The sequence below is a fragment of the Protopterus annectens genome, chromosome 3.part1 (genome assembly GCF_019279795.1).
Source record: "Protopterus annectens isolate FY-2018-M chromosome 3.part1, PAN1.0, whole genome shotgun sequence".
NCBI lineage: Eukaryota > Metazoa > Chordata > Ceratodontiformes > Protopteridae > Protopterus > Protopterus annectens.
In genome coordinates this window covers 1,492,167,917-1,492,180,731 of record NC_056732.1, presented here as the reverse complement: position 1 = coordinate 1,492,180,731, position 12,815 = coordinate 1,492,167,917, and the positions used below count along the sequence as shown (strand labels likewise).

The 12,815-nt window shown below is 40.0% G+C and overlaps 1 protein-coding gene and 1 non-coding gene across 3 annotated transcripts in view; one reads left to right on the top strand and one right to left on the bottom strand.

The window, feature by feature from the left end:
- The window catches only part of PLCD1 (phospholipase C delta 1), a 1,599,641-nt gene that overhangs the window by 891,547 nt on the left and 695,279 nt on the right, over positions 1-12,815 (bottom strand). The gene's annotated exons all lie outside the window — the stretch shown is intronic.
- LOC122799017 lies at positions 2,197-2,325 on the top strand. The gene has a single exon (XR_006364400.1). It is a non-coding gene; the product is annotated as a U8 small nucleolar RNA (small nucleolar RNA).

Genomic DNA, 12,815 nt, shown 5'->3' with positions numbered 1-12,815 from the left:
AATCTTTATCTGTAAAGTACATAACAGACATTAACAAATGTTACAATGAGAAGCTCCTGCTGCATAATAAGTACTAGGCTTTTGAGCATCTGAGCTTGCTATAATCAAGGCAGTTAGTGGAGTGGAAAGAAAGGTAGTGGTTGGATGGGGTGGGTGATATTAGAGTGGGAGTTGCAAGGGCATAGCCAGCATGTTTTTAGGTGCACTTTTAGTAAAGTTTTGAAGTGAGTGCATGATGGTACGGAGGTAATTGTGGGTGGAAGGGAGCTCCATAATTTGGCTATGGTGCAAGAGAATAGTGCTTCACCAGCAGAATTATTGGCTTTAGTGATCTACAAGTGATTTTTGTTGCTGGATCTTAGTGGTCTGGTGGTGCGATAGGGTTGGAGTAGATTCTGGAGGGATGGGACATTTAGTGGATGGTTTACTAGTTTGTGGGTAAGTGAGAGTTGATACCACTGAAGGAGGTGAGGAAGTTCAAACCAGCCCAGTTCAGCAAGTGAGAGACAGTGGTGACTACAGTAGGATGCCCCTGTGGCGAATTTGGCGATTTTGTTGTAGCAGGTCTCTAGCTTGTTTAGATCGCATTGCCTTAGGTTGGTATATATTGGAGAGGCTTAAAGTAGGATGGAGATAAGGTGGGAATTTGCTATTGAAATATTTGCTGCTTTGGTGAGAAATTGTTTATTTCTGTATAACGCTCCTAGTTTTTTCTGGACTTTTTTTATGATCATGGATATGTAAAATGTCAAATTTTAGTTTATTATCTATTTCCACTCCTAGCAATTTGGTGTGTTCAGTTGGGTATATAGCGGTGTTGCCTTTTGCTGTGATGTTAAAGTGAGAGTTGTTTTGAGTATGTTTGGTGGGTTGGAAGATGAGTAGTTTAGTTTTGTTTGGGTTGAGTATTAATTGGGCATTGGATAACCAAGTTTCAACAGAGGAAAAGGCTTCCTGTGTGACTTTTTGCAGTTTGGGTAGGGACTGAGCTGAGCAGATGATGGTTAAGTCATCTGCGTATTGTATGAGTCTGCCATGTTTGGTGGCAGAGGCTAGATTATTGGTGTAAACAGAGAAGGGCAGGGGTCCAAAGATGGATCCTTGGGGAACCCCTATGGAGACAGGTAGTTGGGGAGATATGTCATTCTGCCATACAATGGATTGTTGGCAGTCAGACAGGTAACTCTGAAACCAGTTGGTGACTGATTGAGAGAAGGATAGGTTATTGAGGACACAGATAAGTTGTTTGTGTGGGACCATGTCAAATGCTTTAGATAGGTCTAGGAAAGTAGCAGAGGAGAGATAGCCATTGTTTTTATGCTGAAGGATAGTGTTAGTAAAGGAGAGTAAGGCAGTGGTGGTGCTATGGTTTGGTCGGAAACCATGCTGAGTACTGGAAAGGAAGTTGTTAGTAAGGAGGTAGTCTGAGACCTGAGAGTGTATGCATCTCTCTAGTATTTTAGAGAGTGGAGAAAGAGAATAGCTATGGGGCGGTAATTGGTTAGTTCTGTGGAGGGTCCGCATTTGTGGAGGGGAATTATATGTGATACTTTCCACAGTGTGGGAATGTAACTTTCTGACAGAGATTGGCTAATCAAGATGGATACTGGGTAGGCCAGAGCATCAGCTGCAATTTGTAGGTATTCACTTGGGAGGTTGTTTGCTGCTAATTTGGTGGGTTTAAGTTTAGTTAAGAGTTTTTTTATGTTGGAGGTAGGTACAGGAGAAAAAGAGAAGGCAGTGGGGAGATTACTAGTTGAAGGTGTGGGTTGGAGGGGAGGGGGGGTTGTGTTGTTTAGCTAGTGATAGTATGGTTTGGGTGAAGTATGTGTTAAATGAGGTAGCAATATTTTCTGAGGAGTGAGAGATGTTAGGAAGAGGGGTACTGACTTTACCTGGGTGGAGGATAGAGTTTATGGAGGACCAGAATTGTTTGTGGCTGTGTTGTGAGGAGTCTAGGGCAGACTGGTAGTATTGGAATTTGTCCTGTTTTATTGGCTTTTTGACTCTATTGCGTAGTTCTAGGAATTTCTGTCTAGTTGAGGGGGTTTTGGTTTTGCGCCAGTGCTTCCAGGCTTTATCCCTGTTTTTCATTTCTGACTTAGTGGTTTTCTGTAGCCATGGGGAGGGTTTCTCCCCATCATATTAAAAGTACTTGCTAGAACTCTAGTAGCTGTGAGCAGACTAATGGTGTTATCGTCAGTGAGGTTAATCCTTGCCTGTTTTTCCTTTGGGAAAAATGAAACATGATTTGATTTAATGAGGTTGTGATTAAATTACTTTGGCTTGTAGAATGCAACAACATCTACACTAACCATATCTGATTCTTACTTGTGTTTTTTTGTTATTAAAAATAGACTGACTTTTGTCGTTTTATTAAGTATTGGTTTGTGTTACTTTTCTGTGACTATTTTCTGCACTTTTGTATTTTTTAATTTAAATGTACCAATTTGTATTTGATTTACAAAAGGTCTATGCTGAGTTCATTATTATAGTTATGTAACACTTTAAAAAATTGTTACATTAACAGAATCAGATCTGATTTCAGTACATATTATCCTGATGTAATGCTTTCAAAAATTGTTATATTAAAGGACTTGTGTTAAGAGCCAACCTCCCCTAGCAATGCATATCTACTCAACAAAATGAATTGCAAATGAATGCTTTTCTTTAGTCAGGCAAGGGTTGGAAAAAAAAGGATGCATATATATTTTTGTATTTATCTCCACATATAGTTCCAATATTTAGCATCACAATGAGACAAATCCATTAAATAGCTTCTGTTGAGAGGTTGCTAATATCAAAAATAGACATATATTCATTTGTGATGAATATAGGTAAACCTACAAAAACTGTTTGTGTTTGTGTCAAGTGCCAGACCTTTGGCCATGAACTCTGACAAAGACATACAGTAGCATGCAGTTACTTTATTTAGGGAATATACTTTGTTTTCCATTTGCCACTAGGTTTCTCACTTAAGTATTTATTTAGAGTTGGCCAATCATGACAGTCAGTGCTTTAATAGTCATTTGAACCATATACAGTATGTGGGATGGAGGTCACATTATTTAAGGACTACCTGTCACACCTCAAATTAATCTGCTTACATTTAGGTTAATATTAAAATGTCTTCTGTTAATTCAGACTTGTGATAAGATTGGGGGCTCATAGAGTGACAGACTGAACTAACTGCACATCTGTTTTGTAATTTTTTTACATCTTGTAAGTGAAAATAATAGTAAAACGCATTTATATGATCTACTGTATGAACAAAGTTTCTCATGTTTCTGTAGACAAAAGTGGTGGACTTAGTTGGAATAATTCAGTGTGTTACTATTATGACTGGAGACATTCGGTTCAGCTTTAGAATCAGGATTTACATTGTAAGCTAGAATCATAACAGAGACCACAGTAAGGAATATGAAGATGTCTGGTTGTGAGCTACAAGTCTTCAGCACAAAGATCTTCTTAGCAAAATGTCTGAAACCAGAGATTCAAAGACTCATTACTTGCAAAGAAAAAAGACTTTATTAACAGTTAATCTGCATGTTTCTGAATAACTCAGTCATCATAGCAAAAGGTAACTGCCCCTTTTCTGCTGAACTTACCAAAATTGCAAGAGATGTCTGATATATCATGTTACCAAGGATACCCTTTAATCTTTCCCCAATGAGACACACACACACACACACACACACACACACACACACACACACACACACACACACACACACACACACACACACACTCAGACATAACTCTTACATAGCTCACAATTTAAAAGAACTTCTATGATTTTGACTATTTATGAAGCCGCGGTGGTACAGTGGTAGCATTGTTGCCTCACAGCAAGAGGTTCTCCTGTTCAATTCTCGGCTGGAGTGCATTCTGTGTGGAGTATGCATGTCCTCCCCATGGTCAACTGGCCTCCGAAAGACATGTGTGAATGGGCGTGCCTTCGCTGAAGGTTGGGCGTCGGGCTGGCAACTTGGCATCATAAAAATCTACTGCCAATCATTAGCGAACCGGAGTTCCGGTGTGGCGACCCCTAACCGGGAAAAGCCAAAAAGACAAACAACATTCTATCCTTCATAGATCATAAATTATTATACTCAGTCAGTAATGAAAGATATTAATGTTTAATCCATCCATAGGTTCATAGGTTCATAGGTAGGTACTAGGCTATCAGCCCAAGGGCCTATGTAAGCCTAGCCAACAAGGTTCCATGGCTTACGCCACCCAAGAAAGTTATTTTCCTGTGCCACTGTCGAGCAGAGATACAGAAGTGATCCCTGGGGTGTATTTCCTATTTCCCATCCACTCATCAAGATTTTTCTTGACGAGTGCTAATGAAGAACTTTGCTTGACATAGATGGGTAGCTTGTCCCAGAGTATAGGAAGTCTCTGGGACAGGAATCTATCCCTCCAGCGTGTCCTGATCCATTCATCACCCTTTTCTTCCCATCTTTTCACATGGAATTGGGATGTCACTTTAACAATAACAATCATCTATTTTTGGCTTTGTTCAGAATTCTTTCAGTAGGAGGCAAAGAGGTATGCCTATTAAAAAGCATGAACTATGTGTAGAAAAACATATGAATCTCTAATGTCTGCCATTATTGACTGATTGTAATGTCTGTAACATATGGAAGTCATGTCAAAACATCCAGACAAGACTGTGGGATGTTACCAGATGAGACCAGGGAGTCATTGTTATTGTTCAGTTAATGTATCTGGATGCAAGACCTTGTGCTCACGCAACTGTTTTAGTGGATTAAAGTAATACATTTAGTGACACTGTTTTTGTCATCAAAAGTCATCTCCTGGGTTGTGTGGAAGACTAGAGATGGCCTCCTCATGTCACCAATGTTTACAATTTGTCAATAATGACAGACATTAGAGTCTCATATCCATCCATCCACAACTCTTTTTTCCATTTTTGCAGAAGGAGTAGGGTGGCACTTTAACAGTGACAATCATCTAGAGCCAAGGTTCACACCATCGGGTGGTTAGCCCTTCTGTTGCTGTTCTTTCATACCGTTTGCATGCATACTCACTCAGAGCTAATTTAGAGTGTCTATTCAGCCTAATACATGTCTTTGGAATGTATGAGGAAACTGAAGCACCCCGAGAAAACCCAAAGGGAGGACATGCATATTCCAGACAGAAGACACCACAGCCGAGAATTAAACTGGCCAATCTCTTCCTATGAGGCAGCAATGCTATCCACTGTGCCATTGTGATGCCGTTCATGTTTTAAGATATATATTTAACGTTGGGTCTCAGTGAAATCTTTCAACCTCCTGGTGCAGGAAAGCTGGACAAAGCCAAAAATAATGGGATTAGAAGACTCAAAGTTAAGGAACAGAATATTATGTATTGATCTTATAAAATTAGAAAGATTGTAAAATAGCGTGTTTTACATTTTCATGCATTTCTGGAATGATATGATGTATTTAACTCTCATGTCTACAGTCATTTATTTACTTCAATCAGCAATGGTTTGACAGAAAACAAAAATTTTACAAGGAAGAAAACAAAAAGATGAGTAAAAAGTCTGGACATAATGCGAAATTCTCAACAGCTTAGAGGTATTGTCTCAAGACACTGGCAAATGTCTTTTGAGAGGTATTGTCTCAAGACACTGGCAAATGTCTTTTGAGAGGTATTGTCTCAAGACACTGGCAAATGTCTTTTGAGAGGTATTGTCTCAAGACACTGGCAAATGTCTTTTGAGAGGTATTGTCTCAAGACACTGGCAAATGTCTTTTGAGAGGTATTGTCTCAAGACACTGCAAATGTCTTTTGAGAGGTATTGTCTCAAGACACTGGCAAATGTCTTTTGAGAGGTATTGTCTCAAGACACTGCAAATGTCTTTTGAGAGGTATTGTCTCAAGACACTGGCAAATGTCTTTTGAGAGGTATTGTCTCAAGACACTGGCAAATGTCTTTTGAGAGGTATTGTCTCAAGACATTGGCAAAACCTATTGAGAATTCTGAATTCTGATTTTAAAGTTTTTTCATTTAAGGTTTGGTTGGTTCTATTTTTTTTATTTTTTCTTATATTGCACTTTGTTTTAAGTTTTTTGTTCTTTTAGAGTTTTAAGATGTCTTGGCTAGGGTCAGTCAGAAAGGTCAGAAAACAATTTCTTTGCAGACAGTGAATAACATCCAGGTAATTAGTGGAAGAAGATGAAAAATAGCATTCCTCGTGTTAACTAGAAATAGTTGGAGACATGTTTCTTTAGCTGCAGGGCCTTGTTTGACTTGCTGTTCCCTTCCTGACTATTGCTGATGTCTGTCTGCATTTGATTTTTTTCCCACCTGCCCTACTGCTGTTATACTCTTAAACTTGGTGGCTTTTGAGTTGCCCACCCCTACTACAAATCTGATTTTGGGACACTCCTCCCAAACCCATATCATCAGCTCATTCTACAGAGTACTGTAAGACCAGCTGGGAAGGCCCACCCCTTAGTCTCTTAAACTTGAATTATCTTCTCTTTCCTCCCTTCCCACATACTTAAAAAATGCAGTTTATTCAGCTTCATTACTATATCTGTGCTTCTTCCTACTTTATTACTTTATTTTGCTTTTTTCTGCACATTCTTAAACTGTTAGTTGCATTTAATCTGCTGCATGTATTACTGCTTGTTAGTAGCCTAACTAAATTGCAATTGCTATTTTAAGCATCTTAGTTTTGATTTAAACGCCTGGGCTTCAAACTAGTTATCTTACATAACGAAGGTTTGCGGTCTACTCTTTTGGCAGAAAAGGTAGCTTACACTCTTTTAAGTTGGGAATTCATGGGGTCATAGGTTAGTACTAAACTAACTGCTCTTGCGAGCCATTGTAATCCTAGCCAATTATCCCTAGTGAGACTCAAACCCTGCACTTTGTGCTTGTAAGGCAAGCACCTTAACCATTAGCCCACCCTGCCAACATTGGTAGAAGGCTTATTGTGTCTGTTATTCGAAAGGTGTCTTAGTTCTGTTTTGAGCACATTGGTAGAAGGGTTATTGTGTCTGTTATTCGAAAGGTGTTTTAGTTCTGTTTTGAGTACCTGGGCTTCAGGTCAATTATTTTACATTAAGGTTTGTAGTTTACATGCTTGAGTGAAGAGAGGGTAGCCTCTGCCTTTCTGAGCTCGGTATTGCTGGTGAAGGCTTATTGTAGCTCTTATTCTAAGTGTCTTTATTCAGGTTTAAGCACTTGGATTCCAAACCTTTTATTTTACAATAGAAAGGTTTGTGATGTATACTCTTGTAGCAGGACAGGATGGCCTACACCTTTCTAAGCTGGGAATTGCTGGCTGATAGATTATCATGTCTGCTACTCTAAAAGTGTCATAGTTCCGGATTAAAGACTTGGGCTCCAAACCAGCTATTTTACATTAAGAAGGATTTAGTCTACACTCTTGTGGAAGTAGAGTGTAGCTTCCACCCTTCTGAGCTGGGAATTGCTGGTGAAGGCTTATTGGCCTGTTTTCTAAGTGTCTTTGCTCCAATTTAAGCACCTGGGCTCCAAACCAGTTATTTTAAGTTAGGAAGGTTTGTGGTCTACACTTTTGTGGCAGGAAAGGATAACTTACATCCTGCTGAGCTGGGAATTGTTGGGCAAAGGCTTAATATGTCTATTATTCTAAAAGAATCTTTGTTCTGGTTTAAGCACTTGGGTTCCAAACCAGATATTTTGCATTAAGAGGGTTTATGGCCTACACTCTTGAGGGAGGAGAGGGTAGCCTCCACCCTTCTGAGCTGGGAATTGCTGGTGAAGGCTTATTTTGACTGTTACTCTAAGTGTCTTTGTCCTGGTATGTGGTCTGCATTCTTGTGGCATTACTGTCTAGACAGATTTTTTTAACTAGTAGAGCATCTAGTTTGCTCTTAGCTGAGCACTGCTCATGAAGTTGCTTGTCTTATTGACTTGATCAATACTGAAGTTTTTCTCACTCCTCCCTAGTAGATCAGTGGCCGAGGATATGCACTTCCTGATTCTCTCTGTGACTAGTCTGGGTCACATGGGCATTCTGAGGCATTGTAGCAATTGCCTCATGCATGCTGACAACCCACTTATTCTTCAGAAAACAGATAGTGAATATAAGAAGTGTAAATACACATCAACGCTGGAGGCAAAACTGTCTCATACAACCAAAACTAGTCCTATAGAGGCTGTCAGTGACACTTGCACCACACCTACTGCACAGGGTAAAGACCCTACACATAAAACTACTTATGCTGAGGCACATACAGGTAACCTTCTTAAAACACTAAGACCTCCTGTACAGTACAAGTAAAGAAAGGGTCCTCAGCCATCAAGTAAACACTTCATTAAAACATGACCCGTGGCTACTCGTAGTAACACTGTATTCAATGTCTCCACTGCTAAGCCATTAAATCAAACTGGTACACAGACAAATTTCCTGGTCATTGGTGATTCTATAGTGAGGTACACTGATGTTCCTCTCAACAGACTGAGTAAGGAGAGAGTCATGGTTAGCTGTCTTTCCGGGGCTAGGATTCATCAAGTCACACAGGGACTCAGGTCACTGAACCACAGGTACCAGTATCACTCTGTCATAGTTTCTGTGTAATGTTAGTGACCTGAGATGTACCTCTCTTGACTATATGACATGAGACATGCTTGAGTTCGATGATTTTGTGCCTCAGGCAGGTATAAGCCTAGCACTGAGCAGCATACTACCTTCTGCAAGGATGATGTCACATTACCAACAGAACATGATTGATTTCAACAATTGGCTTAGCTTCTGATGTCTGTCCATAGGGCAACAATATTTGATGGCCAGGGAGGACATGGTTGACAGGGATGGTCTGCATTTATTCCCTCTAGGCTTTCGGATATTAGCAAAGACCTTTTCCACCCCATAGTGCATTTTTTAGGCAATGCCAAACTGATAAACCTACCAACTTAACTGAGCCTATGAAGGAATATCTGAAGGTGGTACTGCTCAATGCTAGAAGTCATAACAAAAAACTCCACTCCCTGCAAGCCTTCCTCTTCCTGGAGAGTGCAGACATTTCTGTAGTAACAAAGACATGGTTTAAAGTCACAGAGAGTACCCCATAAATGCAAGGTTATAATGCCTTTCACACATTTATACCAGCTACTGCACAAGAGGGAACTAAAGGTGGAGGAGTGTCAGTTTATATTAAGACTAATCTCACATCCATACTAAAAGTGTATGACCCACTGGAACTCATACATGTGCAACTCCCATAAACAGGGTGTCGTACCATATCCTTGCAACATATAGGTTCCCCTCCATGTCCCAGGAAATCCATATTACCTATCTCAATGTACTAGAGTGCCTCACTGTTCAATGCAATATATTCACAGCAGATCTCAACTACAGCTCTATAGAATGGGAATCCTATACAACTTCTAATGCACAAGCCCACTGATTCCTAAACTTTGTTAATACCAACATCCTAGAACAGCTGGTCCAGTCTCCTACCAGGGGTACAAACATCCTTGACCTTGTACTCATGAAAATTGGGGGGAGGGAATGTTCCTCAAAAAATGTGATATCTTTGCACATTAAATTTGACCATAACACATTATTACTTTAAATAATTAATTCTGGGGAAACAGCAAAACCAAAAACCTTTAGGAACTATTCCAAGGCTGACTTCTCTACTAAGCAACACCTTGGCTAAATTCCAAGCAGCACTAAACCCAGTGAACACCATAGAATACACTGAGCTGTTTACAAAATCTCTGTACAGCCATACTGATAGCTGTATACAGCGAGATGTGCCCATCATATTAAGAATAAGACAGACTCAAAAGACAAGTCACCCTGGTGGAATCACAACATCAATTGGCTATGCAACAAAAACAAAAAAATAATCTTGACCAAGCATAGCAGGAACAAAGCTAGACACACTAAAAGCCCCCTGACCAATCTGAACACGCAGCGAAGAGGGTTAATTAATACTTTAATGGCTACATTGGAAAACAACATAGCTTTTCAGGCAAAGGACAACCATGAAGCTTTCTACAGCTATGTCCATAATCTCAGAGGAAATACATAGCAATGCACAGAACTTATTGTAAGTGGCATCACCCACAGTGAATCCGAGGTCACTGCCAACACTTTGGCTGACAGGTTCAGCTCAAATTTCTCCTCCCACTCCCCCTGATAGTCCAAAGAAAATACCACATAGCACAATCCCCCCAACCATTACTAGACAACAGGCCATTAATGCACTTTCTAAGGATAAAAACACTGCATCAATGAGCCTCGATAACATCCTGGGATGTTTAGTAAACAGCATGAAACATGACTTCTCTGGTTACTTAAATGACTTTTCACCTGGAGCCTTCAGTCAGGTTTTGTGTCCAAGGATTGGAAGATGGCTACAGTCATTCCCCTGAGCAAAGGAGGTCCAACCATTGATTTTGGTAACTACAGGCCCATAAGTCTTATTAGTCCCACAAGTATGCTAGCAAGTATGGTTGATGCGATCGGCCAAACAAGCTTAGTAGATACAAGATAAAACAGGCCAGCACCACAAGGACCAAAATAATATCTTAATATTATTTAATATTTAATATATTTTAATATTTGTGAACTTGTCCATTCACAAAAAATCCAAAACCCTGGCAAACTGTAAAATTGAGCACTGCTGTTTCCCAATGTGACAATTAACCCTTTATACAGACATTCTCTAGTACATACAACAGCTAGGTTTACTTTTGCAGTAATAGACAAGGTCATGGGTAAATAGATCCTTTAAAACAGGATGGCACTCTATTTTGAATCAAAAAGAAAGGAAATGGATTATCAAATTAGGGGGGTTATTCTCACCAGGTCTGAATGACAAAATGTGATGCATTTACTCATTTCTCTTTTTGTTTCCAAAAAAGTTTTTGTACCAATTATGGGTGGAAGTGATGTCATAGGAAATGATGGGACACTGAGTGTATTTAAACCAATGAATATGTATATGGATATCACTGATGAAGGCTACTTGCCAAAAACGGTCTGGAATGTGATATTATTAAAATATTATTTTGGTCCTTGTGGTGCTGGCCTCTTTTACTTTGTAACCCATAAGTCTTATTAGCCTTGTGTGTAAGGCCTTGTAAAGAATAATCATGGACATGATAAATGAGGGCATAGGTAACCTGCAAACGCTGGACCAATCATAGTTTGGCTTTGTTAAAGGAAGGTCATACCTAGTAAATCTGGTGGACTTTTTTTTGAGAGGGTCACCAAAGCACTGAATGAAGCTAAGACTGTGCAAACAACTTATCTCAATTTGGCCAAGGCTTTGATACAATACCCCACTCAGACATTACTGACAAGCTTACTAATTTTGGTATAAACATTTTATCGCTCTCTGGAGAGCCAACTGGCTCACTGATAAGACCCAGAAAGTCAAAATAGGTGAGGCCACCAAATGCTGAAGGTTTAAGGCTGACTAAGTTTGCAGATGATTGCAAGCTGGGGATTATCAACAACTTCCCTGCAGACATTAGCCTTCTACAACAAGGTCTATCTCTAACTAACAAATGGTGCAAAGCTTTGGTCTTAAACTCAATGCTAAGAAATGCATAATTGTACCCTTTGGTAAATCAACAATCCCAGCTAATTACCATGTTGATAATACACCCTTACGAGTTGACCCAGTGGTCAGGGATCTGGGTATGCATGTAGACAGTAGCCTTACCTTAGATCACCACGTAGCCACAGTGGTGAGGAAATCGTTTTATGTTGTGCAACTTATAAGTAAGGGCATGTTATCTAGGTCCAAAGAGATCATTATCCCACTTTAGCCCACCCTTATTAGACCAATCATAGAATACAATGCTCCTCCTGGTATGTACCTGACCAGGCATATGCAGCGACTAGAGTGACCTCAAAGCTTCCTTACAAAAAGATTACAAGGTGTAACAAACCTGCCTTTTGCAGAGTGCATTAAATCCCTTTCCCTCTACTCAGTCTCCTATAGATTGCTGAAGAGTGATCTGTGCCTGGCATACAAGGCATCTGCAAACCCACATTTAAGAATCTCCTACATATTCTTAATTCAAAATGTAACAGAAATACAAGGTCTAGTGATCTGAATTTTGCCTGTGAGTTAAACAGAACATGCTGGAGAGACGGATATGCTTCCCAGAGACTACCCCTCCTATGGAACAGGAGGTAGCCCAAATACGAACAACACAATTTAACACACACTATGAATGGGGGGCATTACCCCCCACACCCCCCTAACTAAATATACTAACTCCAAGATCTAACCGCAGCGGGGAAAAGGGCAGATTTCAAACAATGGCCAACTGATTTCTTTCTCTTGGAAAGAAATCGATGATGAGGCCATTCATTGAAGAAGATCTTTGAGACTTAGGTGTCGATTGAAGGGTACTCGACATTCTGACACTTTGAGTAAGTAATATAGACCCTTCCTATCCATGTGAAGCTGAGTTCATCTACTATTCAGTTTAAGCACAACCTAGACAAGTACATGGAGAATAAGAAATTTACACTGGGCCTGGCACCCATGTCCCTTATGGACAGAATGCGGCTTATAAATACCTGGCCCTCAATGTCCTGTTTGGATACAAGACATCATTGTTCATTTAATCTTGGGATCAAAGGAGGTTACTAGACTATCAACCCGGAGTTCATTTCAAGCCTAGCTGTTTCATGATATTCCAGTCAGTACTTAGGGTTGTACTTAGTAATGACTGCCCATGTCCAGGAAGGCTGTGGGTGCTACCCCAGTAAGAATTTATGGTGCCTCATCCACTCATCCAGGTTCCGTTTGAACAGTATTATAGAGGTGCT